Here is a 10,946-nt window from a genome sequence, read left to right as displayed (position 1 = left end):
ACTGCTATCCAAGAAATAACCCCCTGCTCCAAAATTGACACCTTCACGCTTAACTAAAGTTTGCAGCTGACCACACAGACAAAGAAAAAGCCTTCTGGAGGATAGCTGTATGGTCAGATGAGACAAAGATTGAGTTGTTTGGCCACAATGACCACCATGTGGACACTGTACAGGCTGGTGGTGGTGGTAGGTTCATCATGCTCTGGGGCTGTTTTACTGCCAGTGGATCTGGTCCATTGCACAAAGTGGATGGAATAATGAAGAAGGAGGACTACCTCAGAATTCTTCAGCATAACCTCAAACCATTGAAAACTTTAACATGATTGGGAGTTACAACAGGACAATGAACCCAAACACGCATCAGAGCTGGTTGTGGAGGATAAAGCAAGCTAACATTAAGCTTAAAACAAGCCCTGACTTCAACCCTATTGAAAATATGGACCGTGCTTATAAGCCGAGTCCATACCAAGAAAACAAAAACAAAAAAATTGAATTGAATTCTACCATGAAGAGTCGTGAAATATCCAACCAGAATTCTGCCAGAAGTTTGTTCATGGGAAACAAAAAATGTTTGGTCAAGGTGAATCTTGCAAAGAGACATTATACCCAAATATTAGGTGTGCTGTATGTATACTTTTGACCCTGTGTTGATTTCAGAAAAACCACAGAAAATTGTGCACTGAATTCTAGGTTTTTTTTTTGTTGTTGCTTGTTTGTTTTGTTTTTTCAAAAGATGTATGCTGTACAATCATTCTGCTACAGAAAAAGAACACTTCAGAGAAATCATTGAAAGCCCAAATACTGCCATGACATTAATTTCCTAGATGACATTCATGTCACTGTATGTAAACTTCTCTCCGCAACTGTACGTATTATAATATTATAAAGACACTTATGGAATCATACAGCTATTGAAACCATTTAAAAGTCAATAAAAGATGTAAGGCTTAAGCACGACAAAATGTTTTATTTGAATAGAGTGCCTTTATTGTCACTGCACAAATGTACAATGAAATTTAGTTCATCACAGGAGAGCAAAGCCACTGCATATGTACGCACCACCACTCTTGGGCACTTCAGCCCAAGGCCGTCCTATGTTAACCTAACTGCATGTCTTTGAACTGTGGGGGAAACCCGGAGCACCTGGAGGAAACCCACACAGAAAGAACATGCAAACTCCACACAGAAAGGCCCCCGTCAGGCGCTGGGCTCAAACCCAGAACCTTCTTGCTGTGAGGCGACAGTGCTAACCACTACGCCACCGTGCTGTTACATTGCAAAATATAACCTCTGTCCCATGTATTCGTGCTCATGCATGCATATTTCTGAGCCAACTTTTTAAAACCAGTTGAAGAATGCTATTTACAATTCTACACCCAAACAGCAAGGTTTTTGTGAGCGTTGCGTATATTTCCAAATCAATAGCAGGCTTCTAACTTCATGAGCTATATCAGCTTGTATTGTTAATGGGCATCTATGGTATAATTGTGTGTGTGTGTGTGTGTGTTTGTTTTAATGTGCCCAGTGTTGATCTCTGTTCATCAGCCAGCTGAGAGCTGAGGTTTATGGATGGTGTACAGACTCCGTATGCAGCCCACTCAAGGATGTCACTTACTGCAGCACTTTAAGTTAGCCATATGCAGAATCTATGATGTATGGCGCATTCAGGCTTTTAAGTCTGTTAAGTTGTTAGATAAATAATTCCTGACATCAAGTGCTTAAGTGTTTAAAAATGCTTAATATGCCATGCGTTGGGCCCTGAAACAAAACTTGAGAAGGGCTGATGTACAGATACTATTAAATCTGCATTTAGAGACCTTTCAAGTGAGAATTCAGGAAACATTCAAAAAAATTATTTTTAGATATTGAAGATTAAGTTATAGGTTTCACCATTAAAGTATTGTACATTTGTAGAATGTTTTTCCATTTGAATTTCAACTGCAACTCATGACATAACTGAGGTATACAGTTGATTACACAGCAGGTACACACTGGCCCTCTTCTTTCCCTTGCTAGATCGTTTTCAGTATTTTCTCCCCTTTTTCTTTTTTCTTTCATTCCCTCTCTTTCCCCCTCATCTTCATTTTATCTGCTTTTTACTGCTATCTTTTGCTTGAGCCCTTTTTCCATTTCTTTATTGCTTCTAGTCTTTTTCTCTCATAGGCCATTGTGGTAACTTTCTGCCTCAGCTGTGCCTGTTGTTGATAACGCTCTCTCTCTCTCTCTCTCTCTCTCTCTCTCTATATATATATATATATATATATATATATATATATATATATATATATATATATATAGTGCTCAGCGTAAATGAGTACACCCCCTTTGAAAAGTAACATTTTAAACAATATCTCAATGAACACAAACAATTTCCAAAATGTTGACAAGACAAAGTTTAATATAACATCTGTTTAACTTATAACGTGAAAGTAAGGTTAATAATATAACTTAGATTACACATTTTTTCAGTTTTACTCAAATTAGGGTGGTGCAAAAATGAGTACACCCCACAACAAAAACTACTACATCTAGTACTTTGTATGGCCTCCATGATTTTAATGACAGCACCAAGTCTTCTAGGCATGGAATGAACAAGTTGGCGACATTTTGCAACATCAATCTTTTTCCATTCTTCAACAATGACCTCTTTTAGTGACTGGATGCTGGATGGAGAGTGATGCTCAACTTGTCTCTTCAGAATTCCCCAAAGAAAATAATTCCTTTACACCACAAAGGTGAAGGCTACAAGAAGATCAGCAAAGCTTTACTTATCAGTCAGAATATTGTAGCAAAAGTTGTACAAAAATTTAAGAAAAATGGAACTGCAACCATCTCACAGAGACATCCAGATCGTCCACGGAAGTTAACACTTCGATAGGAGTGTCTTCTGATGAGAAGGGTTGAAGAAAATCGGCATGCAAGTTCACTGCAGTTATCTAAAGAAGTAGAAAGCCAAACTGGGGTGACTATTTCCCGTGACCCAATACGGCGTACACTGCAGAGGAATGGCATGCATGGATGCCGTCCACGAAAGAAGCCTCTCCTAAAGCCCAGGCACAAAAAATCCCGCCTAGAGTTTGCCAGGGCCCATGCTGACAAAGATGAAGACTACTGGGACTCTATACTCTGGAGTGATGAGACCAAGATAAATGTTTTTGGAACTGATGGTTTCAAAACTGTATGGCGTCGCAAAGGTGAGGAATACAAAGAAAAATGCATGGTGTCTACAGTGAAACATGGTGGTGGCAGTGTCCTTATGTGGGGCTGCGTGAGTGCTGCTGGTGTCAGGGAGCTGCATTTCATTGATGGCATCATGAATTCACAGATGTATTGCTCTATACTGAAAGAGAAGATGCTACCATCACTCCGTGCCCTTGGTCATTGTGCACTTTTCCAACATGACTAAACACACATCTAAGGCCACTGTTGGATTTCTGAAGAAGAACAGGGTGAAAGTGATTCAGTGGCCAAGTATGTCTCCTGATCTGAACCCAATCAAACACCTATGAGGAATTCTGAAGAGACAAGTTGAGCATCACTCTCCATCCAGCATCCAGTCACTAAAAGAGGTCATTGCTGAAGAATGGAAAAAGATTGATGTTGCAAAATGTCGCCAACTTGTTCATTCCATGCCTAGAAGACTTGGTGCTGTCATTAAAAATCATGGAGGCCATACAAAGTACTGGATGTAGTAGTTTTTGTTGTGGGGTGTACTCATTTTTGCACCACCCTAATTTGAGTAAAGCTGAAAAATGTGTAATCTAAGTTATATTATTAACCTTACTTTCACGTTATAAGTTAAACAGATGTTATATTAAACTTTGTCTTGTCAACATTTTGGAAATTGTGTTCATTGAGATATTGTTTAAAATGTTACTTTTCAATGGGGGCGTACTCATTTACGCTCAGCACTGTGTGTATACCACTCCTATTTTTCATGCGAGCTACATCTGAGACGTGGAGAACCAAAACCGTGACATAAATCTCTATATGTCACTCATGAGGAAGTCGATGAATTGTTTTGATAAATTTGGATCCTTTTTGTTTGTGAATGTGTCTATATAATAAAAAGAAAATCACATGTTGGCTTGAAGATATGAAGTTTATCTTCTCATGTTGAAAAATACACTTTTTTTAATACAAAATACATCATGGATCTGAGTGACATCTCATCATCTCTAGCCACTTTATCCTGTTCTACAGGGTCGCAGGCAAGCTGGAGCCTATCCCAGCTGACTACGGGCAAAAGGTGGGGTACACCCTGGACAAGTCGCCAGGTCATCACAGGGCTGACACATAGACACAGACAACCATTCACACCTACAGTCAATTTAGAGTCACCAGTTAACCTACAGTAACCTGCATGTCTTTGGACTGTGGGGAAAACCGGAGCACCCGGAGGAAACCCACGCGGACACGGGAAGAACATGCAAACTCCACACAGAAAGGCCCTCGGCGGCCACGGGGCTCGAACCCGGACCTTCTTGCTGTGAGGCGACAGCGCTAACCACTACACCACCATGCCGCCCTCTGAGTGACCTATTTATTTAAATAATATTGGCTATATTTGAGTGGTATATCAGAGATATGCCATATCTGATATATCACGAAGAAAAGCCAGCCAATATTCTTCTTCTGCTTCTTCTTCTTATTATTATAATACACATTCCTTTCAGGTGTTCAACGCGTCTTTCTCTTTCAAAATTCTCTCAAAATCTTCCGTATTTAACAAAGCAAACCTGGCGACCATGTTCTCATCTCATCTCATTATCTCTAGCCGCTTTATCCTGTTCTACAGGGTCGCAGGCAAGCTGGAGCCTATCCCAGCTGACTATGGGCAAAAGGCAGGGTACACCCTGGACAAGTCGCCAGGTCATCACAGGGCTGACACATACAGTACGTTTACATGCACATCCAAATCGAGCTGCTGTCGGTAATCGAGCAAAGGGTCCCAGCAGGGGTGCCAGAGAAATCCAATCCTACATACACACAAGGAAATCGAGCTGTGTGAGGTACATTGTGCACCCGAGCCACAGGTGGCGCTACATGCCCCATCGTGTTGGTACACTTCCAGTTGTCGTCATGAAGAAGAGCTATTCACGAGTGTAAACAAAGTTATCAGTTCCGTGTTCTCCACTGCGCGTTTTTCTCCCGTTCATGAATTTTAATATATTCAACTCCTTAAGCTGAATGAGCATGAACTCTGTCTCCTCATTGCTCTAGAAGTGCACGTTTCTGCTCGCCATTTTCTCTTCTTTGTTTGTTCCTCCTGACCTCTTCTGCTGCTCGCTACTACTGTTGTCATGCCGACCGAGGCTGTCGTGTTTCCCGCTTGTGGTCTCGTCACTCGTCACTTCCGGAAGGGGCAGTGCTGAAGTAAGTAGCTCGACTACGTAGCTCGATAGGGTGCACTAAGTAGCTCGGCAAAAATCGCATAATCTAGGTCGTGTAGCTCAATTACGAGAAATCAAGTTCGGTTCAATTTCAGCCTAGCTAAGGTGTTTCCATGGCATTTAGAACTTCGATTTCAGTCAAGCAACGGCAGAAATTCGATTTTCTCTATGTGCATGTAAACGCACTGACTGACACAGACAACCATTCACACTCACATTCACACCTACGGTCAATTTAGAGTCACCAGTTAACCTAACCTGCATGTCTTTGGACTGTGGGGAAAACTGGAGCACCCGGAGGAAACCCACGCAGACAACATGCAAACTCCACTTTAATAGCTGCAGTTGTAGTGCTATGATTTTTCCTAAAACCAGACTGATGCCTAGATAATACTGACTGAGTGACTAGGTACTCTTTCACTTGCTCACTGATTAATGATTCATATACTTTAGCCAAGGCTGAAAGTTTAGATATGGGTCTATAGTTATTGGGCATGGCTGGGTCACCTCCTTTTAAAAGTGGTAAGACATAGGCAGATTTCCATACCTTGGGAATTATGTTAGTGACCAGTGAAAGATTAAAAATATGTGTAACAGATTCAGCTATAATATCCGCTGCTAATTTCAAGAAGAAAGGTTCCAAATGATCTGGACCAGCAGGTTTTCGGGGATTTAATTCTCTCAGGGCTTTGTGAACACTAGAAATAGAAAAGGGGCTAAAACAGAAACTATTGTCAACAGTAGTAAAAATATCTGTTTCAGTCTCCAACCCCACAAGGGTTACAGGGGTAACAGAATCAAACAAGAATCCAGAGGATATAAAGTGTTCATTAAAACAGTTTAACATTTCTAATTTGTCAGAACTAGTCACACCATTCATGACCAAGGACAAAGGAAGACCTGTTGGTTTAATAGATGTAGATAGTGACTTAATGGTTTGCCAAAATTTCCTGGGGTCATTTAGATTCCTAGCTGTCTCAGAAAGATAAAATTCAGCTTTTGCTTTTCTAAATTGTGAGGTAAATCTATTTCTCAGCTGTCTAAAATGAAGCCAGTCTTCTTTAGCATTTAATTTCCTAGCTTTAGCCCAGGCCACATTTCTCTCATGAAGTAAGTTAGAGATCTCTGAGGTAAACCAAGGATTATCCCGCCCTTTTCATTCCTTTCGGGTGTTCAACGCGTCTTTCTCTTTCAAAATTCTCTCAAAATCTTCCATATTTAACAAAGCAAACCTGGCGACCATGTTTGTTTATAAATTGTCACAGTCGCTCGCTAGCGTGGAAATTTTACATGTAATACTTATCTTATGGCATTTTTAATTCACTGCAACAGATATGTTGCCCTGTGATGACCTGGCGACTTGTCCAGGGTGTATCCCGCCTTTCGCCCGTAGTCAGCTGGGATAGGCTCCAGCTTGCCTGCGACCCTGTAGAAGGATAAAGCGGCTAGAGATAATGAATGAATGAATGAATGAATGAATTCAGAATTCATTGTTCCATCAATGATGGCAAGCCGTCCTGGCCCAGATGCAGCAAAACAGGCCCAAACCATGATACTACCACCACATGTTTCACAGACGGGATAAGGTTCTTATGCTGGAATGCAGTGTTTTCCTTTCTCCAAACATAACACCTCATTTAAACCAAAAAGTTCTATTTTGGTCTCATCCGTCCACAAAACATTTTTCCAATAGCCTTCTTGCTTGTCCACGTGATCTTTAGCAAACTGCAGATGAGCAGCAATGTTCTTTTTGGAGAGCAGTGGCTTTCTCCTTGCAACCCTGCCATGCACACCATTGTTGTTCAGTGTTCTCCTGATGGTGGACTCATGAACATTAGCCAATGTGAGAGAGGCCTTCAGTTGCTTAGAAGTTACCCTGGGGTCTTTTGTGACCTCGCCGACTATTACACGCCTTGCTCTTGGAGTGATCTTTGTTGGTCAACCACTTCTGGGGAGGGTAGCAATGGTCTTGAATTTCCTCCATTTGTACACAATCTGTCTGACTGTGGATTGGTGGAGTCCAAACTCTTTAGAGATGGTTTTGTAACCTTTTCCAGCCTGATGAGCATCAACAATGCTTTTTCTGAGTTCCTCAGAAAACTCCTTTGTTCATGCCATGATACGCTTCCACAAACATGTGTTGTGAAGATCAGACTTTGATAGATCCCTGTTCTTTAAATAAAACAGGGTGCCCACTCACACCTGATTGTCATCCCATTGATTGAAAACACCTGACTCTAATTTCACCTTCAAATTAACTGCTAATCCTAGGGGTTCACATACTTTTGCCACTCACAGATATGTAATATTGGATCATTTTCCTCAATAAATAAATGACCAAGTATAATATTTTGTCTCATTTATTTAACTGGGTTCTCTTTATCTACTTTTAGGACTTGTGTGAAAATCTGATGATGTTTTAGGTCATATTGATGCAGAAATATAGAAAATTCTAAAGGTTTCACAAACTTTCAAGCACCACCGTACATCATGTGACATACATGCCTTTGTAAGCACATTAAATGTTTATATTCATGACAGCACAAGTATGGCATTCATGGAAGGGTGGTGAGGAAAAAGCCTTTCTTTCCAAAAATAATATGGCAGCATGAGTTGCATTTTAACAAAGTGCAAAAGTTCTAGAACAATATCCCTCGGACTGATGAGACCAGTGCCAAGTTTGGTGAAAACCAAACATAGCATATCACCAGAAACACCTCGTAGCAACTGTCAAACAGGGTGGTAGAAGGGTGATGATTTGGGCTTCCAGCCACTGGATCAGGGAAACTTGCAGTCATTGAGAAAATGGCAAATTCCACTTTATACCAGAATATCCTTCAGACAAATGTGAGGCCATCTGTCCAGCAGCTGAAACTACAGCATCTTGACATGGTATGGTAACATCTCTGCAGCAGATAAGAAGACACTGCAAAGAGTAATAAAGACTGCACAAAAAAATCAACAAGCAGCTGCCTGCTCTTGAGGACATATACACATCCCGCTGCCTGCAGGAAACATACTGCATCCTAAGGGACTCATCCCACCCCGCCCATCAGCTGTTCCAATGTCTGCCCTCAGGCAAATGTTACAGATCATGCACCACAAGATTCAAAAACAGTTTCTATCCCAAATCTATCACCACACTGAACTCTGCTCTGAAGTCTCACACACAGTATAATCAATAACATGTCAGTCTACCCATCCATCCATCCATCCATTATCTGTAACCGCTTATCCTGTTCTACAGGGTCGCAGGCAAGCTGAAGCCCATCCCAGCTGACCATGGGCGGGGGGGGGGGGGGGGGGGTACACCCTGGACAAGTCGCCAGGTTATTGCAGGGCTGACGCAGAGACACACAACCATTCACACTCTCATTCACATCTATGGTCAATTTAGAGTCACCAATTAACCTAACCTGCATGTCTTTGGACTGTGGGGAAAACCGGAGCACCCAGAGGAAACCCATGCAGACACGGGGAGAACATGCAAACTCCACACAGAAAGGCCCTCACCGGCTGCTGGGCTTGAACCCAGGACCTTCTTACTCTGAGGTGACAGTGTTAACCACTACACCACCGTGCCGCCCCCCAGTCTACTCACATTTTGTGCAATATTTATATTATTATTTTTAATCTATTTCTCTATTACCAAATGCAATATCCTTCACAAGTGTTCAGTTTCACTTTCCTCAAGCATATGTCAAGTTATGTGAATGCCTGTACATTTGTAAATGTTTCATGTTTATAAATGTTGTCTTTATCTTTTATGTCTGTAAATTTGGAAACTCTAAGTCTGTACATCTTTCATGTTTGTAAAGTTTGAATCTGTTTATGTAAATCTGTAATCTTTTATGTATATATCTGAGGACGTGATAGACTTCAAATCATGACAAACATCAATGAACTGAAGCAAGGTTGTCAAAATGAGTGGGTCAGAATTTCTCCAAAACAATGTGAGAGACTGCTAAACTCTGACAGAAAACATTTACTTCAAGTTATTTGTGCGAAAGGTAGTTCTACAAGTTACTGAATTATAGGGTGTACTTATTTTTTCCCCACCCAGTTTCTGAATGTCAATTTACCTCCATTCATCCATCCACCCATTATCTATACCACGTATCCATCAGGGTAACAGGGGAAGCTGGAGCCAATCCCAGCTGATTTCAGGCGAGAGGTGGGGGTTCACCCCGGGCAGGTTGACAACCTATCACAGGGTTACAGAGACAAACAATCATTCACACTCACGAGCAATTTTAGAGTAGCCAATTGACCAACTCCACATCTCTTTGGACCATGGGCGTAGCGGACACAGGGTACATGTCCCCTGCACTTCCCGTACTTGTGCCCCCTGTCCCCCGCACGTTTTACAGCCATTACAACCACTCAATTCATTTTTAACATGTGGAAATGCGTTTTTCCGAGCCGCCTCTAAATGCATCATGAGCAGGCGGAGCTCAGGCGACAAACAAACATGATCAGAGACACTTTAGAAAATATTGTACGAGTATCTTTGGTGTGATTCAGATCTGGGCAGCGCTTCTGTATGTTCAGCAAACCAGCCAAGAGGCTAAAGACTTTAGACAGTTTTTTCCCAAACAAACCGTGTAAGTTGAGTAATGGTGTTGAATGTAGATAATGTTTAGCTAAAAGATGACAAATAAATGTCAATTTAGTTAGTTAAGCTAGCTAGCTAGCTAACTTAGAGGTGGTAGTAACTAGTTACATTTACTCCATTACATTTATTTGAGTAACTTTTTGGATAAATTGTACTCTTAAGAGTTGTTTTGTTGCAAAATATGTTTTACTTTTACTTGAGTAATATTATTCTAAAGTAACAATACTCTTACTTGAGTAACGTTACTCTTTTGGCTACGCTAAGATTACTCACTTCTGGGTAGAAAATCTCATCTCATCTCATTATCTCTAGCCGCTTTATCCTTCTACAGGGTCGCAGGCAAGCTGGAGCCTATCCCAGCTGACTACGGGCGAAAGGCGGGGTACACCCTGGACAAGTCACCAGGTCATCACAGGGCTGACACATAGACACAGACAACCATTCACACTCACATTCACACCTACGGTCAATTTAGAGTCACCAGTTAGCCTAACCTGCATGTCTTTGGACTGTGGGGGAAACCGGAGCACCTGGAGGAAACCCACGCAGACACAGGGAGAACATGCAAACTCCGCACAGAAAGGCCCTCGCCGGCCACGGGGCTCGAACCCGGACCTTCTTGCTGTGAGGCGACAGCGCTAACCACTACACCACCGTGCCGCCCATTGGGTAGAAAATAAGAATATAAATGTATTTGTGTTCCTTTGTTATTTTTGTAAAGATTTAATTTATTTTTGTGGTAGTTAAAGTTTAAAGTACATGAATTTTCTGATTATTATTACTGTATTCCTAATTCTATTTCAAAATGTTGCTTTCCACATATTTTTTAATCTTTATTGCCACAATAGAAAGAGCAGGGTGAGAGAGGAGACAGTGGACCAGAGGCCAACAGGGATGATTATGCAGGGTCACAAGTGAGAAGAGACTATAACTAGCTA

This window comes from Neoarius graeffei, chromosome 19, assembly GCF_027579695.1.
Source record: "Neoarius graeffei isolate fNeoGra1 chromosome 19, fNeoGra1.pri, whole genome shotgun sequence".
In the NCBI taxonomy this organism is placed as follows: Eukaryota; Metazoa; Chordata; class Actinopteri; order Siluriformes; family Ariidae; genus Neoarius; species Neoarius graeffei.
This window is presented reverse-complemented; position numbering follows the sequence as displayed.